Below are 23,605 nucleotides of genomic sequence, written 5' to 3' on the forward strand. Positions count from 1 at the left end.
TTTACCATGGTATTGAACTGGTTTGCTTCTTACATGTGGCAGCAGGAAAAGCCTGACCCCATGCTGATGCTGCTGCTCCTGCTCGGTTTATAATTTTAAAAGACACGGTCCGCTTGAGTAGCACTCCTTCTGTGTTTGTAGGTTAGACAGAAGTCCCTGTGGGTCAGCTTTACATCTTCAGCTGTAAATGTAGGTCAGCTGGCTGCCATGCAGTTTGTCCCTTATCCTTAAAAGCACAGGTCCTCACACGCAGCTTCACAGTACATTGCCTTTGCTGGTCTGTAAGGAAGCTCATTTTGCCAGCAGAGTGAGTGATGCAGCTGCTCTCCTGACACTGGCAGTCCTGCCAGCATGGGAGCAGAGTATTTATCGGTCTAGGTGGAGCAGATGTGTAATGACAGCAATTTCTGATGTTTCTGACACTTTCCTTTAGTAATGAGAAGTTGATATCAGGCCTGTTAATGAAATTAATTATCATAGGATGTGACAGTTGGTGCTTGTAAATCAAAGCAAGTTCTTCTGTGCCCAGGGTCTGTCTCTTCTGACAGACCTTCTCTAAACCTAAGATTTGTTCATTCCTGCATCCTAGAGTCCATCAGAGATCTAAAATCTGTGAAAGATTCTCAGGAGCTCACAAGGAGCCAGGTGGGTTCAGTTACACTGTTGCTTCCTTCATGGCACGCATTTGGTTTACATATCCCTGCCTGCAGGCTCTAATCTTAGCTGTGACACTTAATATGCTTTGAATTTTTTTTAGCCCAGTTTCCTAGGAAGTTGAAGCTTATGCAATCCTTATGCAAAAGGAAAAGCCCTGAAAGGTTTCCTAAAAGGACAGCACAAACCAGCCAATGGGTTCATGAATCGGAAAACTTACGGTAAGTTGCACACAGAAGAAGGTGGCTGATGCAGAGCTTCTTTTGTCCATGGCTGCAAGGACCCTCCAGCTGCTTGTAGAACCATGCCAGGGTATGACTGGGGTTCTGGATGACCTCCAGAGGCCCCTTCTGACCTCAGCCATTCTGTGATTCTGTTGTCCATGAAGCACTAACATTTCAGCAAAATTCATCAGAGGGGGACATCTCTCAAATGGAAACAGGTTATGACAAGTTTGAGAGGAAGGCTGTGGCATGTGGCACGTGGCATGCATGAGGTGGTTGGCATGATTATGCTTGGAATCACCAAGTTCATGATCCTCCTGAGCCTCTGGTGGTTGGTGGATACAGAAGGCAATAAGTGGATACACTGGAGGAGAGATGCATGGAAATACAAGAATTATTAGGTGGTCTGTGGGAAGATAAGGAGGTGCTGCATCAATGCACAGAATCTTTCTAGACTTGATCACTTCTGCTGGCAGGACTCCTTTTCTGCAGTGTTTAGAGAGAAGGAGATGCAGATGTTGCTGTGGTAGTTAACCAGGAAAGGAGTATGGTCCCTTTTGTGTATCTTATATTTGCTTTCAACAAAGCAAATTTGTGGAGACATTGTCAGTGTGGCCAGCAAAGCAAATATAATCTGTCTGTAATATTGAAATCCCTCTACTCAAACACAGGTTGCCAAATTTCTCAGGGCAGAGTTGTCTTTTTAACAAACTCAAACTCCTAAAAAAATGAAATTAATCTTTTCCCAATACTGGAATATCTTTATTATTGACACTTGATATATTACTGCTTTATTGAAATTAATTTATTTGGCTACCAGAAAAAGTAAAACAAATTCAGGAATAACTAAGAAAAGGGTTTTTTATTAATGAAATATCTTGCATTTTTAAAAGAAAATATCATTGTATAGTAGATTATTGAGATTATATGAGATGAAGTCAAATTCCATTAAAAATTGTTTGGTTTCATTGCTTCAAGAGAGGGGTGTTACTTTATCCCACTCATGAATATTCAGTTCACTCCTCTTTCTTTTTTTTTAACTGCCTCCTCCTTCCTGAGCACAAAACAGAAATGCATAACCCCCCATGGGAAACTGAAATACAAAATTCTACTGCAAAAAAACACTGCTAAATTGATGCCACTTTCATAAGCCATTTGCAGGGCCACTTCACTTAAAAGAAAGGAAACACTTAAGGGCATCCTTGAGGTCCTCCTGACCCATTAGCTCTGACTCAAGCTGTCCTTGTCCTCAAAATAAGAGCAATATCTAAAGCCTTGAAAAAAAGCAACCTGAGACAGAGAGGCAGGACTTTGCCTGGCACCATTTGATGGGTGCTGCCAAAGCCAGTCGAGTTCACCACCCAGTGGGTACCCAGCCCTGTGGAAGGTATCAATGACATCTCTTGGGCACTTGCAAGTGCCATTTCAGCTTCATTCGACTGTAAGTAAATACATGGTGCTTGCAGAGAAGTTAGTTTCCAATTTTCTGCAGCAGAGAATTGGCCTGTTTGGAATTTTAACCAATTTTCTTTCAAAAAATTACACAAGATAAGGTTTCATAAGGGAAACAATGTAGCACTAAATATGGATAGTCCCTTGCCTCCCCAGAAGAAAGAAAAGACATTTTTAATTTGACAATATAAGTAAAAACCATCTATTTTTTTTCCTCATTTCCTTAACCATAAATAGCAAATATGCAGAACTAACTCTGTGTATGTTAGAAGTCATTTCCATGTGGTAAAGGAGGCATTTCTGGTCAGATGTTAGAGTACTGGCCCAGGGACATGACAGGGAAAGTCTGATCAAGGGCCAATGCTGAGAATATATCACCTGGAGGTGTGACAGGCTGCCCAGACTGCAGTGGAAGGCTGAGGCAAGCCCATCCAGCTTGGCCCTGAGTTCCCCCATCAAAAAATTACTGGCAGGATATGTTGCAGCTTTCTACTTTGATGCTCCTTGTTCTGCAAGCCTGGGATTTGTTCATCCTCTGTCCCTCGTGGTGCAGGAGGATGTGGTTGGCCAAGCTCACCAGCTTCCTCTGAAAAGGTCATTTCTGTTCTGGCCATGGCTGGATGCAGAGTAAGGTTTATCTGAGCTGCCAGAGCTGAAATGACTGGAGATGTGTTTTTGTATCTCCAGGGAGAGTCCCATTTATTGACTGTGTGCATCAGCTGGATCACATCCCCAGAATCTCTGGAAGGGAGAAGAAAATGGCACTCCCCTGAAGAGAGGATGACTGGTTTTGCATGCACAAGGATCAGTCAGGTGCAACACAAAAGGGTGCAGTGTATGTTCAGACCCTCCTGAGCAAAGAGATGTCAGAGGGTTCTTCTCTTGAAAGGGTCTGCAGAGAAATATTCCCCTAAAAATGCTTGGCTGGAAACACATTTGCTATTATAATCCACTCAATAGATGGGAACAAGATTTCATTAGGATTTTTAATGGATCTAGGCAGATTCAGAGCTGCAATCAGACTGTGACCTAACCAAATCATGTATTCTTTGACTCCTCCAGTAGCTACCTGAGGTTGATTGGCTTTTGTTACAGAAGTCTATTTGGGCAGCAGTGAGGACGAGCAGGGAGCACATGTTCAGTGAGCAGCAGGATCAGGGAGGAAAAGGCTTTTTCCTGTGGCTGCTATAATGTCTCAAATGGTGATGGGGAAGGTGCCTGAGCTTTTATTGTTACTGCAAATACATACATAGAGCAGGAATTGAGAGGAGGAAGGACCTGTCTGCTTTGCTGTCAGCTGAGGGCCAGGCTGCCAGCAGTGGATGCTGACAGCAGCTGTTACAAATCACTCTGTCAAGGTTTTGAAGGTGGAGGGAATGTGCTTTTAGAGGCAGGGCAGTGACCTGGAAGGAAGCAGCAAAAGCACTGGCAGCAGGTGACATGTGGGTCAGAGGCAGCACAAAGCAGAAGGTGGTTGCTGGGCCAGGGCTGTCTGGTTCAGCTGGAGGTGGGTGCAGGAAGAAAATGAGGTGTTTCTACCTGGCCACATCTCTGTGCTATGATGTAAGAGGAGGAGGGGGTTCTCCTCAGGCATTCGAACCAGCTGAGCTGTACCATGGGGAAAGTAGTCAGGTGCAGCTGGTTTTTGGAATATTCTCACCAAAGACTGCAGTTTGGGAGCTCTCTTGCCTCCTGCCAATGTGCTGGGAGGAGTTCCTTTCCCATGCCAGCTGACTGCAGCCTGTGGATACCGGCAGTGTATGTTGATGAGAGGATGCTGTGTAGGAACACCCAAAGGGCTTCCCTGGGGCTGTTTCTGGGTGCCAGGAGCAGTGTAACTGCCTTAGATCATCCCCAAATGTGGGCTAAGTTAGCTTGCCTTACAAGAACAACATGGTCAGGTGGGGAACAGTACCTGGAGGCTGTGCTGCTGGTTGTGCTTGATTTACCTCACCCATCTCTGCCCAGCTCTGCATCCTGCTGAGGGTTCTCTTATTGGACATGACAGCACACCAGAGGCTCTGCTGCCTGAGAGTCAGCACTGGGGGTGGAGGATAAGCAGATAAATGTAATCTTTACATGAAGGAGGCTAATCAATCACTGAAATAACTTACCAGTGCTTGTGGGGGACCCTTCACCGCTTACAATTGCTAAATAAAGATGATGTATGGGTTTTTTAAAATATAGAAACATATGTATGAATGAGTTCAGTGACATTTTCTGCCTTGTTCCAAACAAAAAACCAGACTATGACCAATGATGATTTCTGGCCTCACAAAAATGGCTCTATACATAATATACAGAGTTCTAATGAATATTAAAAGTATACTATTAATTTTCTCTTGAAATATATGTACTCTTATGTCTGGATCCTTCTTTTGATACACAAATAGATTTAATAACAAGTTGATTCCTCATAGCTACTGACCTTCATTTATTCTGGCATAAAACATGTAGTATTTGTCCAAGTGTACCATAATCTTATAGAATTAAGAATGAAAAGCTGAAGGGAAGTCTTGGAGTCCAGAACTGCTACAGAACTGAGGACACAATGTGAAAAAAATTGTATCCTTAATATTAGAAGAGTTGAGCATGACCAAGCATGAATTGCAGAAAGATCAAGATTTATGTAAATTAGGGGACTTGAATAGGAAGCCAAAATCCACTGAACGGTCTGGAGTACCTTCCTGGGGAAGCATTTCACCATGTTGCAGGGCCATTGGGTCTCCTGCTTCTTTTCCATACACCTGCTCATTGCTCCCAAGTGTGGCACTCAGTGGAAAGAGCTATTTTTAAAGATAATAGGCTGTATTTTGCTAGGATGTATCTTTGTGTAGGTTACTAATGATTTCCAGGAGATAGCTCGCCAGGGCTGCCCAGAGTAGTAGGATCTGGGTTTTTTGGCTTTTTGGTGTGTGCAGCAGCTGCTGCTTTCTACATGCCTCAGCAAATGTGGGATTGGAACCAGGCTCCACTTTGGAGGGGACTGACACAGGAAGGAAGGCTACTTGCTGTGCCAGCCCACCCTGCAAAAGGAGCAGGAAGGCCAAAGGCATCAAATTTTGGGATTGGGCAAGATTCCCAGTCAGGAGCACAACTATTCATGGCCTTGGCTCTGCTGTACTTGTAGTCAAGGAATTTTATGAACACCTTTTTCATGGTTAAGTGTGTTGTCTTGTTAGCGATAGCCTCATGTCATATCCCAAAGTAAAATGCCTTTTTCAGGAGCTCTGTAAATGAAATTGCTCCTTTACATTAGACTTTTTTCCAGTGGTTGTGAATTCCTTGGAGATGCCTTTGCTTTATTATCTGGCTCTGCCAGAAGCCAAGAAGAAATAGGTTATGATTTCTGAAGGATAGGATTTCAAAAGCCCTTGCAGCTGCTAAGGTAGAGTTTAAACCTTTTCCTGCAAGTGCTGTGCTTGCCAGGCTGGCCCCTGGCCTAGGAATGTCAAACATCAGTTCTCACACACTAATTTTTTGCCTTGTGGCTTCCTGGGGTGTCCACAGAGGGAACATGCCACTCTGGGCTTAGATAGTGGTCCCAGTAAAGGTCCAAATATGCAAATTTATGCCTACTGTAAGCTTTTTGCAAAAACTCTTATAAAACTCACCAAACTGAACTGTCAAGTGCTATAAGTATGAATTATTCTACTTAAATGATTTCCAATTACTTCAGGATTTAAGCCAGGCATAGATAAAGCCAGCAAAGTAGTGAAGTAAATTCAGAGAAATGGAGTTCAGTTATTTTTAATTTGGGCAACAGACCCCTTCTATCAAACAAAACACAATCCTCTCTTTAGCTGTTTCTGGACATGCCTAGAAGCACTAATATTTTTGCAGCTTGATTTTTGACTTCTTTTCACCTCATATTCCCTCTGCTTTGAAGAACAATGTACCCTTAGCCATGGCATTTAAACTTGTAACCCTCTTCTTTGGCCTCACACTAGAGATGTTTTTATTAGATAACATTTGTCAGTGTCATAGTTTTCTTGAGAAAGTAAAAACTCATTGTGGTAGACTATAATCTCAACCCTGGTGTGACAGCATGTGCTCCATGGCCCTGAGCAGAGTCTGTGGAGGGAATGCAAGGAAAGATGGTCCCAGTTGACAGCAATCCTGAGATTGCAGCTGAGATATTGGCAACTCACAGAAGATAGGATCCTGCCAAGGAGGTTTTATCACTGATTTTTCTTGGTGCCTATGCAGGATTGAATGGCTGGCTCTGGAGCAGGTAGGATGGGGTAGAGGGAAAAACCCTACCATGACTCCCTTTGGGAAGTCCTCATGTCTTCTGAGATTACTGATTTAGAGACTGAATTTTGCTGTATCTGTAAGTCAATAGTGGGGCAAGAACTAATTTTTTTTTTTTCTCCAGTGTGTTACAGGAAAAGCCAGATTTATCTCCTTGATGTGATTGTTTTTAGGATGGTGAAGAAGCCTTTGGTGTAAGGAGAATGATTTTCCAATGAAATACAGTCAGGTCATATACCCAGCTCCTTCTCAGCTGGCTGCCAGTCTGCACAGCAACGTGCCAGGCAGTGTTGTCTAGTGCCTTGCTGGTAAAAAAAGGCAATCAAACCAATTTCTGCATGCTCCCTTTTTGAGGAGTTGCTTTAAATCCCTTCAGTTAAACAAGGTCTTCTCGTAGAGATGTGAAATCTGGTGAACCTCTGCATGAAAACCTTAATATCCAGGATATAACTGTCCCTTTTAGTGAGATTTGTTGCAGACCAAATTAAATCACTGGAGGAAGTTCAGCTCACTTTCTGACAGCACTCCCTTAAGCATCAGTGATTTTACACTTGAATATAACAAACACAACATTCTCAAAATGTTTGGCATTAATGGGAATGTACTCCCATTGAATTCAATCATAAAATGATCTTTGTTTTAATGAAAATAATTCTAAAATGCCATCTGAGAAAAGCCTTCCAGGCAAATTTTTAACTCTACAGAAGTTATTTTACCTTGTCAGACTATCTGAGACACTTTTTTATCTAACTTCAATTAGACTTCTGGTTGGTAGGAATCTTCCAAAAGTCAGTGAGAGTGAGCATTTCCAGAGGGCAAAACATTTTAGCCACCAGTGATGCCCTTTTTAAAACCAGATCAACTAATCTGTGATGGTTTGGGTTGCTGTGCATTAACTGGAGTTTTTATGCTACTGACTATATGATTTTAGATACTTGTAGTTCACTCCAAAGATGTTTATTCTTTACTACATATGCTTAGGTGTTTATAAAAAAGGTTCAGCTTAGTCTATCTCTGTCAAAATGTGTGCAAATATGGTTGCAGCTCATACTAGAGGTGAATTTAATTTAAAAAAATTCAGATCACCCATTCTTTAAAAGCCCTCACCTTGATCACTGCCAATTTTCTAGGCAATGAATGCAAATAATACTTTCATTTCTGTTTACTTTTCCCTTACACATTGCCTTTGCTATTCAGAGATTTTTCTCTTCACTACTTTTGTTTGTTTGCTTTCTCCTCTGTACTCCCAGGAAGCTGTAAGCTCTTGCAGGGCAGTGCTGGTTTAGAGCTTAGTGAAATCATGCCTCAGCCATGTTCATCTCAAAGACCTGTACTGCGATGTTGTGACTCTCTCTAGTGCCAGTAGGAGTCACACACCTCAGGTCTTGCATGTTGCTTTGAAAACACTGGAGCAGCTTTAGTCTTTTAAGACATATTGTACTTCCTTAATTTCTTGGATGATTTCCATTTCTGAAAAATGTGCTAATTTCTCTGCATTTAAACACTTGCCACGGAGAGCAGCAGTAAGAAGCAATTTCCTGTTGTTATTTTGCCATTTCCATTCTAGTCAGGGCTATAAGTGGATGAATCTTGTTCTGCAAAAAAAGCCATTTGAAAATCAGCAAAACACTTTGAAAATTTGTGTTGATTTCACAAATAATTCAGGAAAGAGGGGGAAAAAAGTCTTATCACAATAGACCCCAAATCTTCTTGACCAGTATATCCTTTCTTATCAGGCATTATTAGCTTGAAGTTACCTGTAGACCTGAGTAATTTTGTCTAGCCAGGGACATGTTTTTCTAGTCTTCTTTCTTTTTTATTTATCTGCTTTGCACGGGAAACCCCTCATGCTTTGTTGGAATCTAGGGCTGTGTAGAGTCACAAGATTGTTCTGCAGAGGGTAACCTGAGTGCCAGAGAAGTCATAGAGCCATGGAGAATGATTCCAGTGTATTCTGTTTTCCAGCTGGCCTGGCAGAAGAGCTGTGTTGCCATCCTGTGTTGTACTGCAAGACAACCATCTTCAGGCTAAAACACAGCTCAGTGCTGGTGTAACCCTGGTGAAACGGCCAACATGACTCAGAAAGGCTCAAGCTTTGTCCTGGTATGGCTCCCACAAACAGGAAGCCAAGGCTCAAGATTTGTCCTGGAATGGCTCCCACAAACAGGAAGCCAACCCTCAAAGAAACACACTGATGTGCACACACCCACTGCTAATTTGGGCACAGTAAAAATCATCCTGACTCATCTATTGGCTTTCTCTGCCACTCTTTCTGGAGGATGAGGACTGCTGGTCCTATGGATGGTGTTTCTAACAGGCAAATCAAATGCTTCAAGCCTGCAGAAAAACTACTCACATCCCCTTCTTGCTACTAAAATTTCTACATAATCCTGAGTGAAAAAAAGGTATAGTTCTGGAAATATATCTAGAGGTAGGCTCCAAGGGGAAGATTCATTATAGCTATTTTTATTCTTGTAATTAGATACCTGAGGAGGGACAAGAATCTCTTTGTGAGATTAAGTGCTTACCATTTAATGAAATGGAATCAATATCAGGAATGTTAAGTGACAAAGTTATGTTCTCCATTAATTTGCTTTGCACTCATTTATCTTGAACCTCTTAAAAGAGCTGGTGATTGAAAAGACATATGTCTTGAAAGCATAAGGATTTATTCCTGAAAAGCATCTATTGTTAACAGTCCCATGTGAACACCATCTAATTGTATCCTTGGTAGCACTGGGGTCTCATTTATCTTTTCTTTTTGCACTTCCAAGGTTTAGTTACATTAATTTCTATTTGTGCTAGTCAATCTCAGGCTGGAAAAATGTTCCCTCTCTAAAAAGCTCTTTCAGGGAGAAAAGGGCTACAGGAAAAATGAGAGAGCTCTGTATTCTGGAGAGACATTTATCTCAGGTCTAAGGCTGGCACAAAGCTTACAAATCTCCTAAATCCTCCCTTTGAGCCTTCCCAGCAGGGTCCTGACTCTGTACGCTTCCAGGTGTGGGTTCCTTAGGCAGGGCTGTGTTTCACTGCATAAGGCATTTCTAGAAGATGTGGCTAGAAGAAAAGCCAGAAGAATTAATGTACAAAAGTAGTAGGTTCCCTGTTTGTTTGCTTGTAGTTTTTAATCTCACCCCCAAAACCTTCTAGAAGTCAGGTGGGGAATCTCTAAACAGGAGACAGCCAAAATCTCTGCAAAGAAGGTGGCTTAAGGTAAGCTGTGATGGTGACCACGGTGAGCTGATGCCCAAGAGAAATGTCTAGTAAAGATAAGAAAGACAGACAATTTGCAGGTGAAAGGCAGCATCTTAAACACAAAGCACTGCTCTCTTTTATATCCAGCACCTGCCTGCTTACTGGGCCCAGCCCTCAGCTGGTAGGCAAGGGTGGCTTCCTAGTGCATCCTCTGGTGCACTGCAGGCTTCAGAGAGCAAAGCTTTGTCCAGGCTTTGTGCTAGGCATTTCTGGAGTGTCTCTGATGGCTTGTCTCCTGTTTTTTATTCTATTTCTCTTCAGAGCTTTGTATTAGACTAGTCAGAATCCAGAAAAGGCTTTGCTTTTTTCATCCCACTCTTGGGATGAGGAGACAAGCCAGCAGCCTGCAGGCAGTTTTCCCTAACATTTATTGAAATCTTTCAGCTTCAACAGCTCCACATGTGCCAGTACTGAAGCACAAGCGCCAAACTAATTTTTTACAGGTGGATAAATGAGGTGCCTGAGTGTTTGCACATGTGCCCCATTTATTTCAACTGGCACTGTAACATATTAGCTCGAGCCATAGGCCCTAGCCCCATGGAAGAAAGTGAGGTGGAATAAATCAGTTCAAAGCACTGATGCTCCTGAGGCAGATTTATTCCAGCTAGCTGGAGAGCAGGTAGTGCTAAAGCAGACTTCATGTAGCAGGGCAGTACAAGCCTGTCCAAGGCCCTGAATATCTAAGTACTCTGAGATTATTTCAAAGATTTTACTATGTGAAGACTTACAGCTTCCAGAAAGAGGCAGGCTTTCCATCTGTACTCTTAAAGTCCCAGTGCAATGCCATACCTATCATAATTTTTCTTCCCTAGAATGAGGGATGGGACAAAACTAAGGGATATTTTCCCCTTTCTGTGGTGTTTTGGAGTGGTTTAGTTATGCATTATTAATGGTAGCCAATTAACCAAGATGGTTGCACATGCTGAGTTTCATCAAGGTTTAATGACAAATGCCATGGGCTAATCACTGTCTTGTTTGTGTTAATTGTTAACAATTATGTTTCTACTATTACCCACTCATGCACACCACCCAAACTCACAAAGGTGTGTGCATCCTCCTTGCCCACCCAAGGTGGCTCCCCCCCACCCACGGCATCTTCTCACTTCATTTCATCTCCCAAGGCTGTTTTCTTTCCCTGCCCCTAATCCTGGTCCTAGGCCCTGCTGTGGGTGGCTGTGGAGGGTGCAGGCAGTAGTGGGAAATAGTGGCTTGCTGCTCTGGGAGGTGTCTTTGTGCTGGGCTGATTAACACCAAGCAGCTCCATGGTGTTCAGTTTAGCACAGACAGAGAATAAAAAGGAAGTGCTCCCCAGAGCCCAGTTTGACTCAGGAGAAGAGAAAGTGCATGAAAGGGGATTTGAAGAGACTGTGGTCACTGTGGGTCTTCAGCCAGTGTGGCATCAGCCAGATGTGTGAAGCTGGCATTGCTTTTAAAATAATATAGGCCTGAGGTGCTTACATTAGCCTTCCTTCCTTCCTCCCTGAATGATGTCAAGGGTAAGGAGACTTTTATTTAGCTTTTCAAAAAGAGGTAGACCCTGAATACAGGAAAGGTTTTGGTGTGTGAGGGTCCCTGTAGAAAATTCCAAGAGGGTTTTCTGTGTTGGAAAATCACAAGTTGACTCTCTTGATTGAAGAATGGCAATGGGAAAACAAGGTGAAGATATGTAGCACTGGGTTGCCAAGAAACTTTCTGGCTTGCTGATTCTGTAAGTATCCCATTAGAAACTAGCTCTGAAACAAGCTGTGCATCTTTTTATGTTCTTGTCTTATAGGGCAATTTAAACATTGACTGATTATCTATTCTGTTGGAATGAATTAGTGTGCTATTTTGTGTAGATAAAACCAGTGAAATTACCTTCCTCTTTTATTTTTTAATGGAGATTTCTTAGATGTTGCTCCCAGATGTTCTTGTAACTCCCAGAATTTGGTGTTACTCTTCACTGAAATGAGCAATGTTAAGGCATAAGCCACCCCATAATGGGGTGCTGTCTTATCTCAGCTCCTCTTAAATGAAAATAAAACACACATTGAACTACTTTGCTGACTTGCAGTATTTATTATTTAGACATGCGACATCCACTCTGTTATGGGGTAACAGTCTGAGAATACCAGGTCACCCTGAATAACTCTTAGCAATTACCAGCTGCTCCATTTATTTGTGGAAGCAGTTTGTGTAATTCATTAGGTATCTTTAATGTAATGCACAAAGTTTGCTGCATTTTAGCTTTTGTCCTAAGAATTTTGACTGTATTTTGGGCTCTGACTCCCACAGAGTCATTTTCATCTGATGGGAAACAGAGTAGGAAATGGGTGAAAAGACAAATTCTCTTTGTCATAACACAGCACAGTGTAATTTCTTTGTAAAAGATAACACTATTTGTTCTAACAGCTCGTTGGCAGTGGCAATTTACCTTCTACCCTGGAGTATCTGATTTTGACCTCCTACATGTCTTTTATACCACTGTAGTTTTAAGATTCTTAGGAGCATTTTGATTTAGGCACAAATGCAGCAATGTGATTAAATCAGGATGAAGCATCTACTTAAAGCTAATTATGTACTTAAATATGCTGCTGAAGATGACTTTCCTACTGATTTATGCAAAGGGAAAATTGAGTCAAAAAATGCATATGCAATAAGGCAGGTATCTATCTTTTTTGAGATACCATATCCTATCTCCTCTTTTTTCTATATCTCTGTACTAAAAAACTAATTTTTTTTATTTTTAAAGACTCGATAATGGTGTTTTCTGCAGCTATGCTGATGTCCCCAAATCTATGCCAGTAAGTCAAATCTCCATATGCTTTCTATCTTTCCTTAGCAGTCTCACTAGACCTATAGTATCTGTTAAAGCAGTTTTGCTGCTAAAACTTCTATTTAGCTTTTTTGTTGCTGTTCTATCTTCTGGAAAGATTGATGTCGACAGAGACTATTAAACTTTAAATCTTTGGGTTCCTTTAGCCTTACAATTAGTGATGCTGGGACAATCGCTGCTGTCCCAGAGCTTCTGCAGGATGTGCCAAGCCTGCCAGAACTCAGGGAACTCTCTGCTCACCCCTTTAGGAGTGCAGCCTTGTCCTCTGCTTCACCACTCTGGAGTAACAAGGGAAGGCCAAAGCTTCTGGGCTTTCGCAGCACACTCTAATATTGGAGCATTTTACCTGTTTTCTACTGGTCCAATGTTTTCCAAAGCCCAAGGCCTGACCCAGTGTGGGCAGACTGGGGCATCTGTTTAGGCATGGCTAACTGGTACCATTTTCAATTAGATGGTGCTTCCAGCCTGTTCCTCCCTCTCTTGCTCCTAGGATCCCAGCCCTGCAGTCACTGTTGCTGTTGGAGGGAAGAGGCCCTCTTGCTGGCACTTGCAGTAGAGCACCTGAACAAAGCCCAGGGTATAATTTTTCTTTTCATTTCCAGGCATGGTGCTTTGCTGAGGATTTATCTGACTTTGTGGTCACTCCAAACTAGGAAATAACACCTTGTTGTTGTTGTATAAGGTGGGAAGTCTTTCCATGTGGCAGGTTAACTTACAGTCCCTCACAATCTATAGCTATGGAGAAAACAAAGATAACTTGTGTCCAAGAAGAAGTTCAGTGACTGGATTGCTGCGGTCAGGACAATTCATCTATCCCTTATTTCAAAGTTTATTAAAAACACTGCTTTTCCTGATGAGTGGTGATAGCCAATGGCAAATACTAACCCAAAATCTATAATAGGCACTCTGGCATGCTGCTTGATACATCATGCCAAGTGTGGTTATAATTCTACCCTGGTGCTTTGCTGCCATGCCCTTGAGCTACTCATTAATATTTGTGCAAAGAGTGCCTAAAACATGAACATGCCTAAAACATGAGCGCACCAGAACACGTGTTGATAGCCAGATTATGTGCACCAGTGGCAGATGCTTCACTGAGGCCTGAGTGAGTGTAGGTAGCTCAATTTGGCTTTGCCTGGGCCAACATTTGGCCTTTCCAAGGCTGACACATCCCTGCAAGTGGGGCAGAGAGGCACATGGCATCCTGGGTACCTTGTGCAGGGTGCCGAGGAGAGAGGATGTACAGTTACTGGGGACAGAAGTGTTTCCTTCCTGCACATCTGGCCAGGCAGAAGACAGGGGATCCTTTCTGAATCATATGCAACAAGAAGGCATAAGCTAGATTTGAAGGTGGAGATACCAAAATTCAGGACAAGAGGCTCTGAAGCCAGAATATGGTGGGCTGGGAAGGTGCTCCCCAGCCCTTTCTCTGGAACACTGACCCCTTAGCTCCTGGTGAATCAGTGCTTCCAGAGGTGTGAAGCAGGATGAAGCCTATGGCAAAGGTTGCGAGTAAGAGAGCTGCATAAAGAAAATGTGCAGAGTTCTTGAGGACGGCTGAGAGCAATTTTTTAAAGAGGTCAAATGTAAATCATGATGGTTTGCCTTGGAAACTTTCTACTGTCACAAGCTGCTTTCACGTGCGTATTTAGAGAAACAACGTCGTGTGTTGGGGCCTCAGTTTGGGTCAGGCTGCGTCAATATCGTGAGAGTAATCATAAGATCCTGTCTCTTTAAAGTAGAAAAGCCAGAAAATCATCTTGCTGAGCCTTCTTGTTATCACAGAGGTTTACAATTTATGTGGTATTTATCTTTTAACCCTGAAAAAATGGGTGACAGCAAATCGTGTTCAGATGTGCAGATAAGCTCTAATATACAGAAATAGACCAATACTCAGAAAAACCTCTCTGGAGGCTCTAATTTGTAGATTTGCATAAGAAAAAAATCCAGGCTTATGCCAGAATTTGTATTTGGGAATTTATAAGAGGGGGATAATACCCTAGTTTGAAAGGGAAGTAGGGGAGTTTTGAGGGCAATATTCTCTCCACTGTCCAAACCAAGAGCCACAGCAAGAGGACAATTCCCAGATCTGTTCCCATCAATTTAGCAATACCTCGTCTGCTTAGGAGCAAGCATTAATTGATGCTGATTGAAGCAATTTACTTACCCAGTGGTGAAAACAGACATTCAACCCTACCCTTTGGAATTAGACACTGGATCCGCAGGTGGCCAGGAAAGAAGCACATCGAAATGTGGACTCTTCTGGAGCCACAGGGTGAGCACAGAAATGGAGAGAACTCTCTCCTTTATTTTCAGCTTTGTGGCAGTGCACTTAGGAGCTCTTAACCCTGAGGCAAAGAGGTCAGCCTTTGGCTCCTGCAGAGAAGAAATGAAGGGATCCAATAGCACAGCAATTCTTTGGTCCTCTTTTCTTTTAAAGCTATGCATGATTCATGGATTACATTAGCATCCCTCCAGCAGAAGCACATGGATCATTAATGCACCAGTCCAGAGGATACTGAGTGACTTCTCTCTGCTTTTGTCACAAATCACATTGTCTACCTTGCACACTGCCAGCTTTACCTGTGGCTCTCAGCACTCCCCATTCACAAGTAAGTTCTCTGTGCTCCAACATGTCATGTTAGATACACCTCCTGTACAAGGAAACCGCCTCCTGGACAAAGAAACCCTACCACTTCAGGAAATGTGCACTGATGAAAGCAGTCAGTGTCCAGGAAGAGTTACACAGAGCAGCTTAACTTACACACTGGAGCAGGTCACACTAACATAATTGCTGACCCTCTGCCTTTGGGCACAGAGCACAGCATCCATGTCACCACTGCAGTACTGCTGCCAGCTGCCCTGGGTGGAGATGGTGCCCTTCTGGCTTATCTTTAGTTCAGGTCAGACAAAAGGATGTTGTGTGTCAAACCATCTCAGATTTTAAGTATTTTTTTCACTCTCTGTGTGTTCTCTTTGCAAAACAGTAGCTGCAAAACACATAAAGAACTGTTGCTCAAGATGCCTGATTGGACTGTAAAAAGCTATAGATTGATAAATAGGCCAGGGACAGGATGGAAATACAAAAAAGTACCAAATGGGTCATTAACTGAGCATAGTGTGATCAAAGGTACATTTATTTGCAACAGACTATGCACAGAGGAAAATTAGATGCTTCTACTTGTCTGAGCGGCAGTAAATTTGCAGAGTAACACTGAATTCTGGGGCTGTACGTGTGTGAGCACTCAAGATCAGACCTCTTTGCCAAACGTGCTCACTTTCTCAGCTAAGCTCTAGCCCATTCAGTGAGTTAATACCCTACCTAGCAAAGCCTGCTTGTCTTCCCAGCACATTCCCCTGGGAGTGAATAAAAAGGTGTCTTTCCCCCTGCAGCTGAGGGAACCTCCCTATGTGCCCCTGTCCTTTATGGCTGGGGTTGCTCGGGAGTGGGAATTGCAGTCCAGCCCTTTACAGTGCTGCCAGAGTGAAATAAAACAGTTGTGTCCTGGAGTCCAACCACAGATCTGTATAAAACCTGCCCTCAAGCAAAGATAAGATCACTGTCACTAAAAGTAAGATATTTCAATATAAACTTTCACCTTCATCCTTACTGCTCTTACAGGGAGGATCCAGCTGTTCAAGTGTGATGTTTTTCTCCTCAGTTAGCAATTTCAGGAAATCAAAATACGTGTTGGGAGAAGTGAAAGCTTACAGATTTGTGGCCATCTGGGAGTCATCTCCTGCCCAGTCTCCAAAGAGCTCGTGCTTTTCAGGGCACTGCGTGCAGGCAGCTGTATTTGCATAGTGTTTTTTGTGGACTAACCATTTCTCAACAACCAGCTTCCTTAAAGTCTCACTTGACTCCTACTTAGAGGTAAAAAGAGCTGCAGAAAAACTAAGATTGGTTTGGTCTATTTTTGTCCCAGAAGGTGTCACTGAAGAGCCAGGAAAGGTGCAGGTTTAGTAATAGTTTTAACTGGGATCTTAACTGCAGCCACTCCAGGTGGAGTCTGGAGTTTAGAACCAATTTGGAATCACACAGTCCTGCGCCTACTGGGGACTGAAGATCTAGAGAATTCTGCATCACAGAATAAATACCCTGCAACTTGCAATGCTGTGTTGTTCCTCAGCTAAGTCATCTTACATTCTCTAACAAAATGAAACCATTCTTGGGAGGTGGGTGGTGGGAAGGGGTTTATGAGTCTGGAGATGCATTTTTATAACATACTTTTAAAGGATTGTGTTCATCTTCTTGCTCTTTGCTCTACACCTGTTGTGTCAACATTACATTATAAAGCACAACCATCATGCTTTTATCGTCTAGGTCTTTAGGCCTTTTCTTAAGGATAGGAGGAAGAGCTGGGATTTCCAATTGCTTTGCTATGATTTATTATGCATTATCAATAGACATAGAAGTTACACAAATCTGGCAATGATGTAAGAGGCCTCAAGCAGCTCGTACTGTGAATTCCACAAAGAACAACAAGTTAAACACAGCAAGCTGGGTGTCCTTCTCTCCATTTGGAAAAGGTAGTTTGAGTTAGTGTTTTAAGTCTTTTCTCCAATGTTAAGCATCTTAGGAGACTTGATCTGATACACAGAGCAGATACACAAAGGATACTCGCCTCCATGATGGGTATTGGAAAGAAATTCATCATCAGTGTGGCCAGAGTAGGAAACCCTCTCAAAAGGATATTAAATGCTCTGCTTTTAGCCAGTCTCTTAGCTACTGAAGATGAGGCTGTGATCTGATCTGGTGTGAGGGGTAAGATTATCCTACAACAGCCTACTGCAGGTTGTTGGTTCCCTCCCCATCTGCTACTGTCTGAGGCAGGATAATGGACTAGATTATTGCATCCATGTTCCCATTCCCGGCCTTTAAAGAAAGTAATTTGAGGGTCTTAAAAAAAAAAAAAAAAAAAGAGTGGGCTAGCTGATAAGTTGAGCTATATACTGATACATTTCTAGCCAGTTCTCTGCTCTTCAGGGTACTGATGTTGCAGATCTCCTCCTTTCCTCTAGTTTCCAATAGCATGTTCTCAGCTGAGTTGGTTTGTCTTGCCTATAGATTAATACAGCACAGCTTTTTGACATACTGTAGCTCTCTGAGGTAAAGAACAAAGGAGGGAGACTAAATTTTTCCCTGTCAGAGCTATGTCAGGTTCATTGCTCCAACAGACTTCCAAGGTTTGAATGAGAGAATATAAAAAAAATTGCCAAAGTCACTAAAAAGACTGTCTTCTTATTTGATAAAAGCCACTTCAAGTTTCACTTAGGTGAAAATTCAAACATTTTTTCTAGCCTTCTCAGCACCAGATGAACCATACAGTGGCTGCAAGTACTTCTAATGGCAGTAATACCATAAAGTCATAGGAATGTATAAGAAAAACTGTTATTTTGTTTCAATAATAAAATTAGCTGGAAAACTCACATTTTTAACAACATAATAGAGTGTACACAGTGACATTCTGCTAAAAAGTTTGGTGTTCACACGGAGGGAGTAGAACAGAGAAGACTTGCAGGTTTCAGTGCTGGAATTTTGCCATTTAATCTTTCCTCTGGCAGATCAGCACAGAGATTACATAGCCTCTGTGCATTGTTATCCACAGAAATAAAACCTATAAGAGTTTGCTCAGCCGTACTCCCCACTTTACTTATCCATTTTTTATTTCAGCTGCTAATCTGCTAAGGATTTCAGCCTTTAGCTCAGGGTTATCAGAACGGCATTGTGAGTGGATAACATCTGTTTCAGCTTTCATCCATCTAGAACACAAGCATTAATCACTAGAAATGGAGTGTGAAATGGAAAGGAAAGATAAATGCACATTTGATTCTGAATGCTCTCGGAGAAAACGTCTTTCAGGACCTGACCAAAGGGAGAGTTTCACTGCACTATAGCTGGGTTTGTCAGTGCATCTTACATGAAAAGGGCACGATCTGATAGAAATTCTGCTTATTTCAGTTTATCTTAGAGGCACAAACCTTGTCCTGTCTCATTTAAAAGAAATATTAAAAAAACAACTAACCCCAAAGCAGTGCATCTGTTTAGCTTAATTTGGTTGTGGTCATCAGTAAAGTTTCTCTTTCCAGGCTTTCTGTGCCCCAGCTCATACCTGGAGTCCTGAGCAAGTTGCAGCCTTGTGCTTTCCTGGGGTGCTGAGGAATTTATAGCAAGGACTAGGAACAATCTTCGACCAAGACACACTGAGCTGACTCAATAGACCTTTTCCATCCCAAGTTTCTAGATTTTCACAGATGCTGTAAGAAACTGTGTTGATTTTTTACTGGTCTGGCACATGTAATGGGAGCTAGACTCTTAATTTTTAACTCTTAAGAATGATGACCAGCCCTGCCTTGATGGGAGCAATTAGGCACAAGATACTGTGACCAGAGTTAATTTGGCTTGTTGCTGAGTGTGTGTACTTCTCTGACAGTTGCATGGGAAATTTTTACAGCACAGTGGGCTGGATTTGCTCCATTTTTTGAGGATTTATGTGTGCCAGGTACCCTCTCTGCATTGGAGAACATGTTGGGTGTTTTGGTGGCTGTGGAAAGCTGGAGATGGAGGATGGGTATATTCAGACCTAGCTGATGATACATTTTATACGAATCCCCTTTTGCAGAGGTGGCTTCCAGCTTTGCTTCTTACATCACTATATGCTCAAAAAGCAGGCAGTAATTATTTTCTGAACCTCTTAGAGAAGGCTTCTCCCAGAATTCCTCCAAAACCACAGAATGTAGTTCATCCACAGCAGTCAATACTACCTACTTCTGTCATTTTAAAACCTCTTTTTCATCAACAGACAGCAAGTTTGTCAAGGCATAACTTCTGTGGAGTGCAATGAATTCAGCAGATTACCTGTCCCTGTACCCTTTATCATTCTTTTCCCTTGTCATACTTTGAGACAAACTATTCTCATCATCTTGATCTCTCGAAGTCCCTGAAGAAAGCCATTATAGCTCATTAAAAACATCCCAACAGCCCTTGCCCATCCATCAGATCAGAGCTATAGCTCTGGAAGGACTCTGGAAGCAGCCAGTTTCCAGATCCTAAGAGGGATGTCTCTCTGGGGACAAGAGAGAAACCTGTTAACAAGAGTATTATTTCTCTAGCATTTCAAAGCTGAGCCCTCCCCTAACCTTTTCATAAAAATTATTTCATTTGCTGCCTTCCCTCTGACTACCTTGCAGTTTAACTGTAGGTAGGCTTAAATATATTCATTTCATGCATAGCAGCAGCCAAGCTTGTTCTGTATTCTGGGAAGTGTTTCTGCAGGCCCTCTGGTCCTTTGATTTCCTTGTGTGCTTTGTTAAGAAGTGAAATAGTTAATGTTTACTGCATAACAGTCACAATACTTGTCAGCTGAGTTGGCATCTTTTCAAGTGAAGGCAAATGTCATGCAGCAGACATCAGTTCAGTCTCTCTTCAAACTCAGCTTATCAACATGGAAGGGGAAAGGGAGAGACTTTGAACCTCTTTAATTAAACCAGCAGTAGTTCCCAGGAGGACACTTTGTGTCTAAAATCAAGGCCTGTCTTTTTTACTGTCTATTGCTGCATATTCTTTAAGCTCTTCTGACAAGATCCCGTCTTCACCTAAAATCAGAATGTCCACCCTGGTCTAACATGAATCACCTCATCAGATCAGTATAACCAGGAAAAAACAACTGCACAGATAAACTCACAGATATCTATTTATATTCACTTTGTGCTTAGAAAGATCTTTTCCCATTCTAAAAGAAAATAATTTACTTTTACAAGTGAGCTGAGAATCTGCCAGGCACCTGCCAGACATCAAATCCTTTGTGTTTTCTGGAGCTGATTCCATTTACTTGTGCTTTGAGTAAGAATTAAGAGTCTGGAATCTCCCCAGATAGTGCTCTCCTACCTTTCCATCCCCAGCCTCCCTCTACCAAGCAAGAGAAATTACTGGCTGGCCTTATGCTTTTAGGGTTATTTTATTTAGCATATATCTTACTGCCCTTCTTATTAAAAAGACACATAAAGACATTTCTTACTTGGTTTTTCTTCTGCACAGGAAAAAGCCTAAACACAGAATATCATCTCTGACTGACTTGTTTCTTCCATAAACATAACTTTTCTTCTTTGTAGGTCTTTTTAGCTTTGAAAATGTCATCCATTCTGAAAACCAGTGCTTTTAGAAACTCCCTGACTCTTTTTAAGGGAAAATCTAATGAACTCACAGGAAAGCAACAGAGAAGGAGTCAGTGGCTTTTTTTCTGTACAAGAGTGGAAGTGCAATACTGAACTGAAATTAAATATTGTAACTTATATCAGAATAGGAGTAACTGCTGTTCTAGACATGGCAGGTAAGACATGCACTGACATCAGGAGTATAAAATATAAGTAAGCAAAGTCTGTGGGAAATACTACATTCTGCACACAAAGAATTGTGAAGGCATAAAAGGTTTGCAAAGAGAAATTCAGTATCTGAGGCCAGAACTGGGACCTGGTCTGGTGAGGATGTTATTTTCCTCACTAGATCCTCCTTTCCTTCCTTTGGGTTCTATGTTTTGCACCAGCTTAGAGAATAGACTTCTTGAAACTACTTAGTATTCATCACAGATGACATCCTTGTAATTTTGTGAAAAGTAACATCTGTTCAGGGAGAAACTGTGTGTACATGTATAAGCAGGTTTCCAAGACATGTATTTCAGAGAAGAAGAGGAAAAAATTTTGCTCAAATATCCCTAAAAATTACCAGCCTATTCAACATAAGCCAGTGACGCAGAGCAATCTTCCTGGGGAAAGAAAAGAATATGTGATGATGTCCAGACCCCCAGCTGACAAGTGATACTGCTCCTTTACAGATCTACTCCATTATGGGTTTGCTCCCTGACAAAAAGAATTTCCTGTCAGTGGCAAGAGCAATTTTTCAAAACCAATCTATATGCTGGACTTCCCTCTGGCTTTAACCAGCAGAGCCTTGCATCACTGTCACTGCTGATACAGGCATCCTATGAGCTTTCTGACTGGGTCCAGAACTGCTGACTTTCATCTGCTTTCACTGGACAGGTTGACAGAGCTGTGAGGAGCATGAAGTTTTGCTGCAGAAGCACAAGCTGGCTGAAACACTTGGCTCAGCTCTGATGAAAATAGGATAAACTTGAAGGTTTTAATATGACCCCACACTCAGGAACGTTTATTTGGATTCTGTTCTGCTTTAAAAAACTCTTTTCCCAAGGGTTACTCAAGGTACTTTTGAAAAGCGCTATAAAATTAGTTCACCATATTCAAATGCAATTATTTGTTTCACTCTGAGATCAGCTAAAGAGAATATTTTATTCTATTCATTATTCTGCTCTCTCCTTTGTAGCCAGTGGGAAGCAGGACGAGGATTAATTGCATGTCAGAGAGTTTCTTGTTCTGGGCAGCAAGAGATCATTGATAGTCTTGAACTCTGGTTTCATTCCTATACACTTGATGATCATTACTCCTTTAACTGTACAAATATAAATACAATTAATAACACTGTCAACCAACACATTTCATATATTTGTGTATTTTTTGAAATTTCTTGGTCAATGTAACGACAGGTAGCATTTGTTGCTCAAAACTGTGGTATGCTTTTCACTGATTCCTTTTTTAAAAGACGTCTGTTCTTAGAAGTTGGTCTTACTTTTAATGCCTGTATCTTTACCATGAGAATTCAAAGTGAAAGGCTGCTATGTTTAACATAATTCATGTTCAAAACAGTGGCATGAAACCACCATGTGACAGTATCTGATTGAAGAAAGCAGCCTTTGGCCTCATGGCAAGGCTTGTACCCAGTGGAAGCTTGGGTGGAATATGGGGCTACGGTGTTCCAGCTGTGGGACCTGCTACCAGCAATGTCCCACACAGGTTAGCTGCTCCACACACCTGTTTTCCCCTGGGTGTGAACAGGGACAAATATCCTGACCCTCATAATCAGGTATAATTGAGGGAGCATAATGCAGAAGGGCTAAGCAACATGCTCCAAGGCTTGTGCCAAACCTAAGGAGCTATTACCAGTCAGTAGATAAGGTGACACATTATCCTAAAATCTCTGTCTTTGCATTCAGGGTACTTTTTTCCATCAGTATCTCCTTCTTTTTCAGTCAGCAGTCTCTTAATTTCTCAGATGTTGCTCTCTTTCTTTTTCAGACAGATTAGCAATGTGGTTTTGAGGCAAATATCCAGATCGTTTTTATTTGCTGCTCTTTGGTTCATAGCCAGAGCAGTCTCAGAGTACATGCACCTGGAACCCCTTCCAGTGAATCAGCATGGGAAGATGTACTCTAGGAGCATGCCTAATTTGCTGTAGTTGTTGATGGATGCTGACTTGACAGGACCAGACTAAAGCTAGTCCAAAGTCAGTTCTCTGAAATGCAAATAGTGTGCATGTTGCATCCTCACTACCAATTTCTTTGCCCTACAGATGTGCTCCTGCTTGCTAATGTATCAACAGCATGAGAAAGTCACACACTACAGCAAGCGTGGTTTCACTGTATGAGGGGATCAGGAGACACAGTCACTGACAGGGGAACAATGAAGTTAATCAGGGCTGAAAACAGCTAGGACATAAATAATTTAATTTGCAAAATGGTGGAGCAAATATCTACAGTTCTCTGCGGCCACCATCTAGTCACCCATGTGGACGTCATCGTTCCCAAGGTATTATCCCACTATTTCAGGACTCCAGTAGTAGCTAAATCATGCCATCCTCTGTAAGAGTACCTTTGTGTTTGGACTTCAACAGCACAGATCTAATCAGTGATGCTGGGATCAAACCAGGTCCTTTGTGGCATAAAAGGGATGGACAATTTGCTCTGGAACAAATCTTTGTGTGCTGTCCTTTTGGGCTCTAAATCAGAGCATGGTCTTTGATAGTGTTAGATCTGTGCTGGGGAAACATTTTTCATCCAGGCTTCAATATTTTGTGTTTTATTTCTATAACTAGTTGTAACTT

The sequence above is a fragment of the Aphelocoma coerulescens genome, chromosome 5 (genome assembly GCF_041296385.1).
Source record: "Aphelocoma coerulescens isolate FSJ_1873_10779 chromosome 5, UR_Acoe_1.0, whole genome shotgun sequence".
Classification (NCBI taxonomy): Eukaryota; Metazoa; Chordata; class Aves; order Passeriformes; family Corvidae; genus Aphelocoma; species Aphelocoma coerulescens.